This window comes from Harpia harpyja, chromosome 12 (genome assembly GCF_026419915.1).
Source record: "Harpia harpyja isolate bHarHar1 chromosome 12, bHarHar1 primary haplotype, whole genome shotgun sequence".
Classification (NCBI taxonomy): Eukaryota; Metazoa; Chordata; class Aves; order Accipitriformes; family Accipitridae; genus Harpia; species Harpia harpyja.
In genome coordinates, this window is record NC_068951.1 from 30,155,484 (window position 1) to 30,170,141 (window position 14,658).

General features: G+C 37.7%; 1 protein-coding gene across 21 annotated transcripts in view; it reads right to left on the minus strand.

The window, feature by feature from the left end:
* Positions 1–14,658, minus strand: part of DLG1 (discs large MAGUK scaffold protein 1) — a 173,225-nt gene that overhangs the window by 131,823 nt on the left and 26,744 nt on the right. The window lies entirely within an intron of this gene.

Here is a 14,658-nt window from a genome sequence, read left to right on the forward strand (position 1 = left end):
AATAGTAACTGTTTCTTTTTTTCTCCACTGCAGACAGTGAGAAGGTTGATCCCAGAGACAAACACAAATCAGTCCTCCAGTCCCACTGCTTTAAAACAGTGAAAACAGATCATGCCTCAATTATAAAGTAGTTTACTGAGAGCAGGACAGAATCCAGGAAGCAATACTGTTCTGTTGATGCTCAAGTATCTGCCATACATTTCTGAGTACACAGAGGTCGCTAGGTTCTGTAAGAAACAACTGTTTTCAAAACGACTTTCATACAACTAAGTTGGTACAATGCTTAAAGAGGAAATTCCTATAGTATATTTCTTCCGTCATTCTAACAGATTTGAACATTTCAAAAACAGAGATGACTCCTTCCTCTAAAAGGGAAAAGATCCACAATGCTACTATTCGACTCCAAAGGATAAAAGTATTTACTAGCCTATAATTTCAATTCATTGCAACTCCATCACTTCCTCCATCTTAAAATGCAAATCCTCTTACAGGAAAGAACTAAAATTGCCATCTCAACCCAGATGGGAAGGATACTAGTGATTTACACTTTGTTATTAACTGAGAACAGATAAGGAAGACTGTTATTGCCTGCAGGCCACTGACCCTCCTACCATTTTCTGGGAAACTAAAAGGTAAAGGGGAGAGTTGCAAGAAGGCACAGAACAGACAGGCAGAGACCAAGGCTTTGAAAAGCTTCTGACAGAGCCTCTTGAAGCTTTCTCATCCAGAAGTTAAGGACTCACAGGCAGGACAAACAGACTGGTACAAGGGTTGAAAATTTGCTGGACCACCAGGCTCAGAAGGTGACTGATAGCGTGATACCTGGCTAGCAGGTGTAACAAGCAGAGCACCCCGAGAACAGATACTGGGGCCCATATTGCTCAACATTTTCATTAGTTGCTGGCATGATGACACACAGCACAGCCCAAGGAAACTGATAAGTGACACTCCCTAGCTAAAGTGGCTAACACAAGAAATTGCAGGACCTTAATGCAGACATCTGACCTGAAGGACTGGGGCTGAAGGCAGTTCATGAAGCTCAACAAGGAGATGTGCCAAGTTCTGCAGCAAGCATAGAACAAACCCATGCACTGGTACTGGGAATAACAGCTGTACAAAGAAGCATCTAATAGTTATGGGGGACAGCAAGCTGAGTAAGAGACAGTGCAAGTTATAAGCAGTTTAGGGTAGAGCCAATACTGCTAAAAAGTGAGTATCAATTCTTTGCAGTTTTTAAAAAGTATTTTTCCAAGTATTTCTGCTGTTGTTAGCAGATTCATTCTCCTATGCAGTGCTCATTAATATGGCAGCCAGTGCAGTAACACACTCAGAGCTTGCAAAGGAGGAGGGAATAAGTAATTAACAAGCTGGAAAAAAAAAAGGGGGGGGGCAGTGTTAAAAACTGAAAACACAAGTTACAACTTAATCACCATGACAGAACAGTTTAAGTGAGAAGTGTGGGGACTGTTGCTTGAACTAAACTTGAGCTCCACAAAGGAATCTCAAATTACATTTTCTTATAGCAGGTTGAATTATCTTAATGCTAGCTAACAGAAATTAAAACACTTATTCTCACAGTAAAAATCACTGTCAAATTAAAGCCAAACTTTGCCAAGAATTTGAACAGTGATGCTTTACATACTTTATTATTACCAAGTGCCACTACCCTGACCACAGGCTTACTCCAGTCTACCCTGGTTGTATTTTAGTTACTAATGCTTTCAAATCCTGTTTCTCCCCTCCCCCAAAACTTCATCATTTGAGAGAAGGCACAAGGAACTCCCCTTACTATAGCAAAAACAGTAGGTACTTTGACTGGCAGTGAGGTCTGAACCTGCTGAAAGCAATCTTAAGAAACAGGTTACAAATATTTGTTTACTATTAACTCACAAATACTTAAGCATATGAAAATTAAATCATAGTTTTTAAGCTTACTAAAACATTTGCAACATCAGCAGCTTAAATTGAACTTAACTTTAGTTCAGATTTGTATCCACAGTTTATGAAGCAAACTTTCAAAATATTGATCCTAGATTCAATCCTACTTATTGACCCTAGAGCCTCTGCGTATTAAAACATGTTTCTAACCACAGTACTTCAGCAGGAATCTAGGGTAACACATGCACCAGTCCTTAAGAAACACAAGCAGCTGTCGGCAAACTAATTGCACAACTCTTCAAAACTGAGTATTTCTTCTTAATATGTTTTAGCAAGATGCAATACCTTGCTACAGAAAAGAATGCCCTACTTCAGCTTTGAAATTACTTCAGAGTTAGGACCCAAATACCTGAGTGAATGTGACAGCATGTTATAGCAAATGTAGGTCATTCTCCCCTTCCCTCTCCCCTCTGTTGCCTTTAAAACACCTAGAAAATAGTACCTTAACTAAAAAGATAGAGGACTTTTTAAACCATCAAGTGGAAGAAAGCTATTAGCTCAGAACAGAGTTCCAATTTTCAAAAAAAAAAAAAAAAACAAAACTTGGAGAAAACCAGAAAAGTATCACTTCTCTGTATTATTTTGAAGTGTTCACAAATCTTGCCTATTGAAAAACATTTCTGATCATCACCATCTGAGAAAAGTAGCAACAAAAATTGAAAAAGTACAGAGAATAACAGTAAGGATAAAGACACTCACTGGCTTCCATTTGAGAAGATTGAACTGACAAAGCTCTTCACCTTATAAAGCAAGCAGCTAAGCATGGGAACATGATATGAAATCTTTAAAAAGATGAATGGCATAGAAAAGGCATATAAAAAGCAATTCCTATTTAAGACAACACGGGCATCGGCAGACAATTTAATTATCCAGCAGATGTTTTAAAGCAAACAAAAGAAACTACTGCAGAACTCACTGCCAAGGACATCAGATGTTCAAAAAGGAACTACAAAATAGTAAATCAAATGTAGACCACGGTCTAATAAAAACATACAAGTGTAATCACTATCTCAGGAAATCTTTAAGATGCTGCCTGCTGGAGTGGGACAGCAAGTGAAGTGGGCACTTGTCCTTCACTTACCATGTTTTTCTTAAGAGGAATTACCAGTCACACTCAGAAACAGAGTCCTAGGCTACATGAAGTTTTTTGTCTCATCCTATACATGTTTTTCCATACATTACACTCTCCTCAGTTTCTGTGAGCCAACTGTTTAGAAGAAATTAAGAATTTCGCATTATTGTTATTTTGTCGGAAGAATTCCTTTTTAGTCATTAACTGGAGGTTGTATGTATCTGAAGGTGACTTCAGGTAGTACATAGCAATCATGTCTCTCACTAACCTAACAGAGAAGGTATTTTTGATAGGAGTACAGGCACTTTAAACTACTCAGGAAGCAGAAGAGCACTTGTCTTGCTCTCTCCCCACAGCATCACAATCTGATCCATCAAGAAGCAGTCAGGTCACAACAAAGCAAACTTCAGTTCCTTTCACTTCACTTTTTATGCCACTTCCACCACTGAAAAGAGGCTATGTGAGGCAATCAAGGAACTCAGAGGTACTATCCTTATTTCAGGTAAAAGGTTAAAAAAAAAAAAAAAATCTTTCAAGAGCAACTTTGAACCTGGAAAAGTCATGTCCAGTAGAGTCCTATAATTTTTTTTTCAAACTATATTTCAGCTCCAAAGTGGTCTTTAATGCTTGGCACTCGAGCAATAGCATGAAAGCCAGGATGTGAGAAGGACTTCTGTCAACTAAACAAGTGCTAAAAGAGTAGTAACTCTTAGAAAAAAAATAGTAGTTAGTTTTAAGTATATTTTAAACCTGTACAAGCTGTCTGTTGCGAAATCAGCTAAGACTTCATTTCTGCTGATATAGTAAAGGTTGAAAGATCAAGAAAATGAGAATGAGCAAGAGGGAGCCATGAGCAATCACAAAACTCAATTGTTTGATGAATTTACGATCTTCCTGAGAAGGCACAAGCAGAGGCCTTGCTTGATAGATAGGGCTGGAAAAGATAAGAACTCCTGCCTTTGTTACAAGCGAGGAAGACTATGGAAGACCACCAGAGGAACAGTCTCCCAGAAAACTAATGAATATGTATAACATTTCTCGGAAATCTACTGAATATGTATGTAGAACGTGTACTTAACCTGCGCAATTAGGCCTGACGGTGTGCACCATAGGTGGAGCGATCCCCTGTGCACCCAGCACTGCAATAAAGAATGCCTGCTTTCTAAAACTCCAAGATGGAGTCTTAGAGAGTTTCTGAGCTGCCAATTTACGGTACCGCTGCAAATTCTGTTACACATTGTTCAAAACTAACACAAGGTACAACTGAACTAAACTAACAGGAAGCAGTAAACAAGAGGAAGAATGTTGCTGCACATGACAGAGATGGGATATCTCAGTGGTTTCTGGAAAACACTCCAGCACAAGGAAAGCAGAAAGGGTTAACCAAGGCATTAATTATTGCTACATGCATTATGGGCATCAGCACACTCAGCTGCTTTAGCAACACCAAGTCAGCTGGAGAGTAGAAGTTCAAGATGGGAGAAACCCTTGCCAATTGAACTCTCACTTAACTCTTGGTTTGCGGTATTTGACAGAGCTTCATTTTTAAAGAGTATTTGTACTCTGAAGGATTCAATTTGCATCACCTACTACTGGCAGAGCATCAGAGACTCAGAGCAACTCAAGGCTTCCACTGCGTGTCTTGAGTATTGGTTAAAGAGATGCTAAAACAATGACAAACAGGAACAACAAAAAGGGAAAAGGGAAAGGGAAAGAAAATTACAGAAGGTTTAACGCACTTGTGCACTGTAGTGTCTACATAAGCCATACAATACAAAAAGCAGGTCAGAAAGTTTTCACATTTCTATTATCTTTACTTGATGTTGTAAGGGAAGTAATTGTACAGAGTTTAGGACACTTTCATAGCACTTGAGTTGCTGAGGACACACAAGTTTAAATTAAGAAAGGAAAAGGATACAAACAGTGCTTGACAAAGTTTGTAAAAGCCCTTTAAAACATGTCATGGTTTAGTGTCACCAGTTCTCATATTACAGGAAGTCATTACCTAAGCTAATTAGGGCTGGGATAATCCAATTTTAACAAAAATTATTACATGCATATTTTTGTAGTGCATGTGAAAGGATATTAACTGTATACAGGAATTCCCAAAATAATATAGGAATTAAAAAATATCAACCAAGACTTTACAGCTTCATGATCAGCAAACCAACAACTTAATTCTAACTGTGTAACCTCTAAGCTAATACTAAAATTCTGTGATCTTCTCTACCTTTCAAAAGGACCTCCTCACATATTTCAAATCTCGGAGGGCTGAGAAAGCCTTGCCTAGTTCTCGAAAGTGGAGATATCCACATTGTCCCGCTTTTGTTAATCTGAGAAAAACACTTTATAGACAGTAGAGGGCAGTATTTCTCCACATCCACTCGAAAGCGTTTCTCTGCTTGCTAACAGCAGCATTTAAAGGTAAGGATGTAAAACACAAGAGTCTATAGTAAATCATATTCCTTTTTCCAAAGTCTTCATTTTACAGAAATACACTTCACAGCCTACAAAGACAAACCAAAAAAACTACTATGATATCCAAGTATCAGAATTGAAGCAAAGACAAAACTAGAGAAAATACAAGTTGATTCTGCCAGAAAGATTTTAATTTCCTTCATTATAGTCACAATCTGTTACCAAAGTTGTTCCAACATGCTGTTTATAAATTGTGGTGCACTGGTGAACTGATGCACAAAACCTCATTTTGATTTTATTCTCCGAATACATGAAGAAACATTGTAATTAACGGGAGGAAAAGTAAAGGTTTTTAGACTGCCAGTGAGTACTCAAGAAGTTGAAGCAATCCTATTTTGAAAGTAACTTTCCTGTTTAACATTATCAGATATGTACTTTTACGATCCTTTTGACAGGAGACTTACATTAGAATAAGCTACAAACAGTGCTTACACAATTTTAGATGACTAACAAACCTCATTCTTGGATCCAACCCAATCTGATGCTTTTGCTTCAAAATTATGCAAAGTGAGACAGATCTTTCTGCTAGGCCTCTCAAACAACCTAAACCCTTAATAAACAACTTCATATGATTTTTAAAATCATCCAGCTACACCATAATGAGCTCATGTTATCTACATTATTGTTGTAAAAGGCTTTTATTGAACCAATTACTTTAGCAGCAAGGAACCTTTTAATTTCCAGCTTTAATTTATTTTGGCTTAACTCTTATTTTTCTCATTTCAACATCTTCTTGTTTGAAAAGTCATTGCCATCTTTCGATTTTCGAAACATATTCCCTACCTTGTCAAGACAAGCTCTTCCAGCCTTTTTTCCCCCTTCCTCCCCAGACAGCACTTCCCTCACCACTCTAATAGTACTTCCAGCTGTGTATGTACAATTTGCAGTGGCACTTATATAACACTGTATAAAACAGTGTTAACATTGTCACAATCAACCAAAACAAGATCAGGAATGGAGTTACAAAGACCATGCTGCTTCCAGCCCAACCTCCAACTTCTCTCCAGTCACCTGAATTGCAGTTACTTGCATAAAACCAGCTGTGTACATCCGATCCTGTAAACAACCTATTAGGAAGTGAGGAATTAGAAAAATTGATTAATTTCTCACCATACAAGAGATAATGCTTATTTCCAGGATATCTTCTACAAATAGCTTTTAAGATGCATTTATTAATAATGGGTCACTAACTTAACCACTCCCCCTCATCCTAACTGGAATTTTTATAGCATATAAAGAGTCAAACTTCAATTAAAAAAAAAAACATTGGCTAGCTAAAGTATTCCCTAGCCACTTTCTCAGACTGGAGGAAGATGGAGGCAGCAGGTAAAAAAGTTTCATGTAATAAACCTACTTTTGCCTTCTTGAGTTAAGAGTTAAATTATTACTGATCTTAATTACAAATAGCAGCAAAACGGTGGTTTGGTTTTGCAGGGGGTTTTTTGTTTCTTTTTTTGTTTGGTTGGTTTTGTGGTTTGTTGTTGTTTTTTTTTTTAAAAAACTGCAACAGCATCACCACTCCAGACTGCAGGATTATAACAGACTGTACCTGGTTTAAGTACTATTGCACTTTTCTAAACTAAAGCTAAAGCAACCAAAGTAGATTTTCAGACTCAGTCATGTAATAAATAGTTGCATTTTACCACATGTAAATGAAATGTTTTTCTTTTCCCCAAATAGAAAAATTGCAAATTGAAGAATAAGAAAGCAGCCTCCTTCTGGGTAAAACATTTACAAAAAGATACAGGAATATACTATGAGTCAAACATGCATAACTTTGAATTACTATATATTTTCAAAGAAATAGTGAGTGTACAAAAGTGAAAGGCCATCTTTTAATTAGAAAAGAAAAATGGACCAAGTTCATCATTATAGTACTCCAAGGACTTCAACAGAGTTATTACAACGATAAATAAAAAACAAGTGCAACAATGCAAGAAGCATGACTGTTCAGTTCCAGATTCACTGCAACCACATTTGGCCAACTCACCACCCCAGCAGTTGCAAGAGCCCAAGTCAGAAGAGCCATTGTAGTCTGCTTGAGAAAAAAGCTCTGGAGCTTGAGCTACACCACTTGCACATCATCTGTCACATACGCATCTATCACAACATGCAAACAAAGCATTCCTCAGTGGTGGTGTCTTCACAAGGTAATAAAGGCACCGTAAATGCAGGTGGCTAAATGCAACTCACACTGCCTATTTTTCCAATAAGAAAGAAAGATTAGGCCACAGAGGAATGAAAATTCACTGCAATGGAGTGCTCCATCTCAATGGCACATTTGAGAGAAACTTGAGTGGTGGCTGGCATATTCAGCCTCACCAAGATAAGGAAGCAGCCAAAATGTCCGCAACATATAATAGATGTGGGCACAAGTAAACCCACTGTTAGAGTACACACAAAGACCAAAAGAAGGAAGTAATTACTGTTCTCATGTTTTCACACAAAGGAGAGGAGGGAATCATTCTTCCAGGCAATATCAGTTTGTCACTAAAACACCCTAAGGACTGTTCATTCTCTGTTGGGCATTTAGATGAGTTCAGAAAATGCTGATGATTTCTGCCCACATTGACCTTTAAGACAGCAGCCCTCAGTTACACTTTTAGTATGTGTTAGAAGTTCATTAAAGCGTGTCCTTCCCTCCTCCAAACCCAAGATGTGGCAGCGTATGGTCTTCAAAGAACCATCTATTAAAAATTAAAAAAAAAAAAAAAAAAAAAAAAAAAGCACCACCAAAAAAAAAAAACCACCAAAACCAAACCACCACAAAACCCACCAAAAACCCCCACAAAAATTAACAAGGCTGAGTATCACTTAAACAGCAATAGTCTTCACCTGAAGATGTCTTCAATGTTTTACCTTTTTTTGGTCTGGTAAATACCAGTCCTAGGAATAAGATTCAAGTAATGTTATTACCACTTATGAAAGTATGAGTAATACCCACTGACAATAAATCAGGCTATGATTAAGCCTCGAATAAAGCATAAAAGCACACCTCATGTTAACAAAGCCCTGGTGCAACTTACTGCATTCACAAAAGAGAAGTGATCAAGCACAGTGCCAGCTAGTAAAACAAAACTGACTAGTGGCATACCAGATAATCAGCCAGTGAGCTCAGCCATCCTGAAATGTCCTTAGAAGTAAGAGGAGCCTTTTGGGGTTTTTGCCATCAAGAAATTTAAATACCTCTGCCTACTGAAGGAATCGTGTTGGAGACCATATGTCCAACTATGAACAACCCTATGTTTATTCACCCACTGGTTTCTCCCACTGTTTTCATTACAACAGGAAACTATGCCAAGGCTGTTCACTGAGGGTCCAGTTCCATGAGCAGCAGCCAAACAGAGCAAACATTTTTATTTTGCTGAAGAGAGAATCACTGCTCTCCTCCCCTTCTCCTTCCAAAAGTGTTGAGCTGTTAAGTCTTATCATTTTACCTGGCTTTTCACAGGCAGCTGAGTCAATTTAACTGCTCAATACTTCCCAACTCTCCATCCCAGCAGCTACCTTTTCCAAGAGCTGCTTTCATTCACTAGCCAGCAGAAAAGCACATCAGGTTCTACTAGGTTCCTATTACGTGAGCAGTGAAGAAAAGGAGGCAGAAGCACCCTCAGTAGCAGCAGCCTGATAGATCAGTTCACTGTCACAGAAAGCCAAAGACTGAATTCTCCTCCCATAGTAAACAAGGACAGTAAAGCAAAACTAATCAGGAATGAATGTTTCAATGCTCTGCTCCCATTAATCCTACCTGGAAAATTACTCAGATTATGATCATCAGCTCCTCTGAAATAAACCCACACAGTCCCAGGCAGGCAAATGGAGTTATGAAAATGCTTTGAAGGGGTCTTATTTATAGGATTGATCTCAGAGAGTTATTCTCCTTTTTCACTGCTGTATTCAGCATCTCCAACCTAAACATATTCCACACCATGTTCTCAGTGTCAGTCCACAAGTTGTACAAGTCAAATGCTGGAAATGCTGGTATTTTACAGACATTTCTTTTATCTGCTCTTCAATCAATTCCTAACCAAACATGCCCAGAACTGGTGCAAGAACCAAATATAACTCATTAGTCACTGATTTGTAGTATTAATTAGCAGCTTTTACTTTCAGAACAGGAGATGAAAGAAGCATGAACTTGAACACAAAGACTCAAGAGCTTCATGTAAGATTCATCAGCCTCATATAGGTATCTGGGGTATGTGGTATCTAGTTTTTTAGGGCATGCAAACTCGAACAAATACAAACTTCACTGATGTGTCTGCCTGAAAAACCACACAATTCTAATAACTTCTGGTTTATCAATGAAATGACCCTGCATACTTGCAGTCATTTAGAAAGAACAAGCAAACACATGTAAACAAAGATTATCTCTGGAGATGCTCTGTATTTGAAGTACATGCCACAGATTTATACCTTTGTTTTGTATTCTATGTGCATTTTGGTGAGACTAGACAATCCACGTAAGAGAGCCAAAGATTACTACACAGCAATTGCCTCTGGCCCAGGAAGTCCTTGAGACCTAAACTGTTGGTGGTTGGGAGAATACCAAATAGCATGTTAAGAGAATGGTAACTCTGAATTTAAGAGAACCCCCTTAAACCAAGTTAAATGCAGAAAGCTTGTAATTGATACACAGTAGGAATGTAAACTTTTACTAATGGTTTGCCTTAAGTTAGTCTATTTTCTCATGCCTTCTTAGTACAGCTTTTCAGATTTTGCATATCAGGTCCCTTTATCGTTTCCACCACTGTCACTCTCTGCCACTGTCAACTTTTTCACTATCAGTGTCCACACTCATCACCTTCAAACTTATTCATCTTCAAAACTCAAACAAGCCACCTTCTGTTCCACCCATGGAATCCAAAATATAGTATTTCTTAAGTTCTTTAGCTATGACCTCTGGATTTAACCAACCTCATGCTATCTTGTGCTGCACTGGGCTTCTTTATTGGCCACGTAGGGGTTAGAAGCATGATGCCCTGCCCAAGTCCGTTCTGTGTATTAAAACTTCAAACTTTTTAAAGGCTTGTTCATGACCACAAATACACACAGTTGGGACATAATTTCTCCTGGCATGACCACAAGATCAGTATTCTCTGCTTGTATCCCTCATTGTTTTTGTCAAATACCCTTTAAACCTACCTATGGCATACATTACCCACACACTTGGTCTCCTATTCCAAATGAAAGTTAGTCAATCCTTCAGTCTGCAGACAACCATCCTTGATTTTGACACTTACCATCTAGTAGGCAGCTGTTTCCTTGGCATTGCATTATACTTCAAGATTACACGCAAGAGCAATTTCATACCATCTGCTGACACTGCCAACATTAGTGATGCACCATTTTTTTCATTTCCCAAAGTTTTCATGATGACTGATTCTGCACGCATTTCTTCAACACTATAACCAGATGGCATATCAAAGCCAAGTGGTGTATTATTAGCACTACTCAATTGGCTCACCAGATAACTATGATTTATATACAATCCAATCAAACATGTTTGGAAAGCAATTTGCTTTTTAGTGAGGACATGGAATGTTGGCAAAATGAAGTTCCCTGCCAAAACCCATCATGACACATCATTCACATGTGCCAACTTGGAAGGGCTGTTGCGGACTATTTAGCACTCATGGTATTTCTTAAGCTTTTAGTGTAATAATTTCCCATATGACTGCATTTCCATCTCTTCTACAATTTTAAGTTCACCAAATTCTATATTTTGTTCCTCCACTTTAAGAAAGCATCCTGCTTTGGGCCCCCCAAGTAATTTCTGCATCAAGTTTATACATAAAAGCTTAGATTTTAACTGTTTCTATTTTCACACAATTGCCTCTATCACATTTTATTTCCTACCAACATCAGAGTTTTTAGTTTTTATGCACACAGTACCTCCAGAAGGTTAAAACTTGCATTGTAACCTCTCCTTATGCTTTTTCAAACACTTGTTAGATCCTATCTGGAATATAAGAACAAGTACAGTGGAGAGCCACCAAGATGGTCAAGTGGCTGAAACACAGTGAAGAAAGGTTCACAGAACTGGGCTTGTTCAACCTCGAGAAAAGGCGGCTTTGCAGGAGCTAGTAGCAGCCTTCTAATGTATAAGAGGAGGTTACCAAGAAAACAAAGCTTGGCCCTTGCTGTGCACAGCAGGAGGAAAGAAAACCTTAAACTGAGACAAGGCGAGGGGGTTTACAAAACCTAATCAAAGCTTTAAGTAACCTGGTCTGACATTGATGCTGACCCTGCTTTAAGCAGGTAGTTGGACTAGATCACTTCCAATGCAAGAGATTTTGTCACTCCCTTTTGCACTTGTAGCTGGTAGGTGAGGAGGCACAATTCACTTGAGTTGAGGGAAATTCTGAAAACTGACAAGAATAATAATGGGACACTCTGAACTACAGTACACTGCACAACCAAGTGAGGCAATCTGCAGTAATCACACAAGCTCAGTGTCATCTTTCCAACTTCAGCCACACTGGCTGTGCTCCTGTGTTCAGGCACCATGCAGCCTCCCACCTTGTGCAGCCACATCACTGTGCTCACCCAGAACAGAGATGACCAAGAATTTATGAGGACTCATGACTTCTAAGTTTAACAACTTGGGAAAAAGCCTTCATCTTTCTCCCTTGGTAATAGGCTGATGCATCATACATGCTTCCCCTCTCCCAAGATACCGGCTTTTAGCTACTGTCAGAAACAAGGTACTAGATTAGACCAATACTGCTCTGGTATAGTCCAAGCAGCATGCTGCTTGGTATTTTGAAAGAAAAAGTGGTACAAAACAGTCATTCTTTTGCACTAGTCTTACTAGAAATATTATTTGAAGAAATCTTACATCACTTTAAATTCAACTGTTTTACTGAAAGTATACTACTGAACAAGCAAACTAAGAATGCTGAAAAATTGCTTTTCTAGAAAATTTAATGATTTTTCATACTCTGTATTTTAAGTGCCATGAACTCATTTAAAACTGTTACTTAAATAAAAATCATTACTGTAAGCTCAGCCCACGTGCCTGCTCTTAATAGTATCCATGGTTGCAGTGATGCAAATTTGCCTACCTACATCAAACCAAATGTGCCCACATAAGGAGAAAAAAAAAAAAAAACTGTATTAATCAGTACTCTTTGCACTAGATTATGGCAAAAGTAAACCAGTTAGATCTTAGAAGACAGGATAGAAAGTAGTTTAAGGACCTGTTCACCCATCGTGACTAGATCTTAATTCTGAATGAAGTAAAACAGAATTATCAAAGATGAAATTATGAAAGATTCCTCAAATTTGTTAGAAATTTCATTTCACTGACCAAATTATTCTCTTTCCTATTCAGAAACAAAGAGTAGCAATGAATTGTTTCAAATACTCCTCCACTCAAGGTGGAGAAAGGGGAAACATTTAACACTATTACAAATCCTATCATACATTTCTTTAATGCCAATTTCAAAATTGCCTTACTTATATGCATTCATTTTCCTTTACGTTTGAGAAATAGTTTATGCGCAAAACCAAAGAATGTGTTTTTCATTAGACTACAACTTTCAAATCATCAGATGCACACATGTTCACAGGGAAGCAAACAGTTCTTTCATAAGCCCCACTTTAAATAAACAGCTTTAGTTGAAACTACAAGGTACTACAGCAGCATTTAGTTAAATGAGGCCAAAACTTCACATGAAACAGGCAGGAAGGATTAAGTGCTCATAACTCCAGGTGGAAATGCATGATCAGTCTAAGCCCATCTAAGACTTTGCTGTGCAGTGAGGATGATCTCTTTCCTCTCCCGTGCAGCATTTCTGTGAGCAGTCTTACTTGCTTCGCACTCACAGAGCTAGGCTAATCATACTAAAAAACAATACTTTTTTTCCTAGAATATGTTTTCTATAGGCTTAACTTTCCATAGAAGCTGTCTTTCTGCTCTTAGACAAGTAGATATGGGAAAGTAAGAAAATGTACCAAGTAAAACTAAAGTTGAGCAGTTCAATTATAAAAATAACAGCACTGCCCCTCCCTTTTTTGAAATGAGCACAACAAAGGTAAGGTACTTATCAATATGACCAAAGTCAAGGAATTAATACCCGATCCTAATCTCACTGCACAAAAGAGAATATTCTAAAAGAAATAAGCAGAAATGCCACAAAGGAATGTTATTAATCAAACATGTTTTAAAAGGGTGTGTTTCACTTCCAAAAAAATCCAACAGTTCAGACACTATAAAGACTCCTTTACTGGTGAGAGACAAGGTAACTTCACCCATTCCAATCAGCCTATGCTTCCTTGTGTCAAACAGACCAATAAGCATCTTGACCTTTTCTTTTATAAAAGCTATCACTAAACCCACATAAATATTCTCAAAGATGTTCAATTTTATTATACTCATTGAGAAGGACGTTTGTATGAACAAGTTTTATGGCTTCAATTATCCACAAGAATGCTAGAAGTCAAATTAGCTTGTTAAAAAAATTAAACCTGCAACTATTTGAACATCCAGGAAAAAGGAAGCAATACAGAACAACAGTTTACCACTTGCAGGAAAATAAAAAGCTTCCAAAAAAACCAAACTCACCAAGACAGTATTTCACAAGCACACTACTAATTAATTCTGTTTATACATTGGATTTTCTCTTTAGCAGTTACAAGTGGACTGTATTAAAAATAATAATACATAAAACTTCATCCTAGCACAGAAGTAATGACACTAAGCTATCTGGGTGTCTTCATCCCAAATCAGCAAGATGTCAAAATAACAAAGCATCTTGAAACATATCCATCCCTAACAGGATTTCCGAGATTCATCATCTTCTCTTTGATGATTATATTAAACATGTCCTGATAAAGGTTATGTAAAACATCATTTGGAATACCTCATTCTGGAATAAAAAGCAAACTACTATTTTAGCACATTTAAAGAGAGTGAATTTTTATAGAAGAGAGTCTTACTGCAGAATGACAAAAAAAAAAATCATTCTACTACACTTGAGTTTTTCAATATGCGCATAATTAGCTCTTAGAAGAATTAACATCTATGATTGTTCTTAGCAACAGCTACAGAGTTTATTTTGTCAATCTGTGCAGTTAACATTAAAAAAAAAAAATCTACATTAGAAAACCATCAAGACATTTTCATTACAGGTAGACAAAAACTGGAAGAAAGATTCAACAAGAAC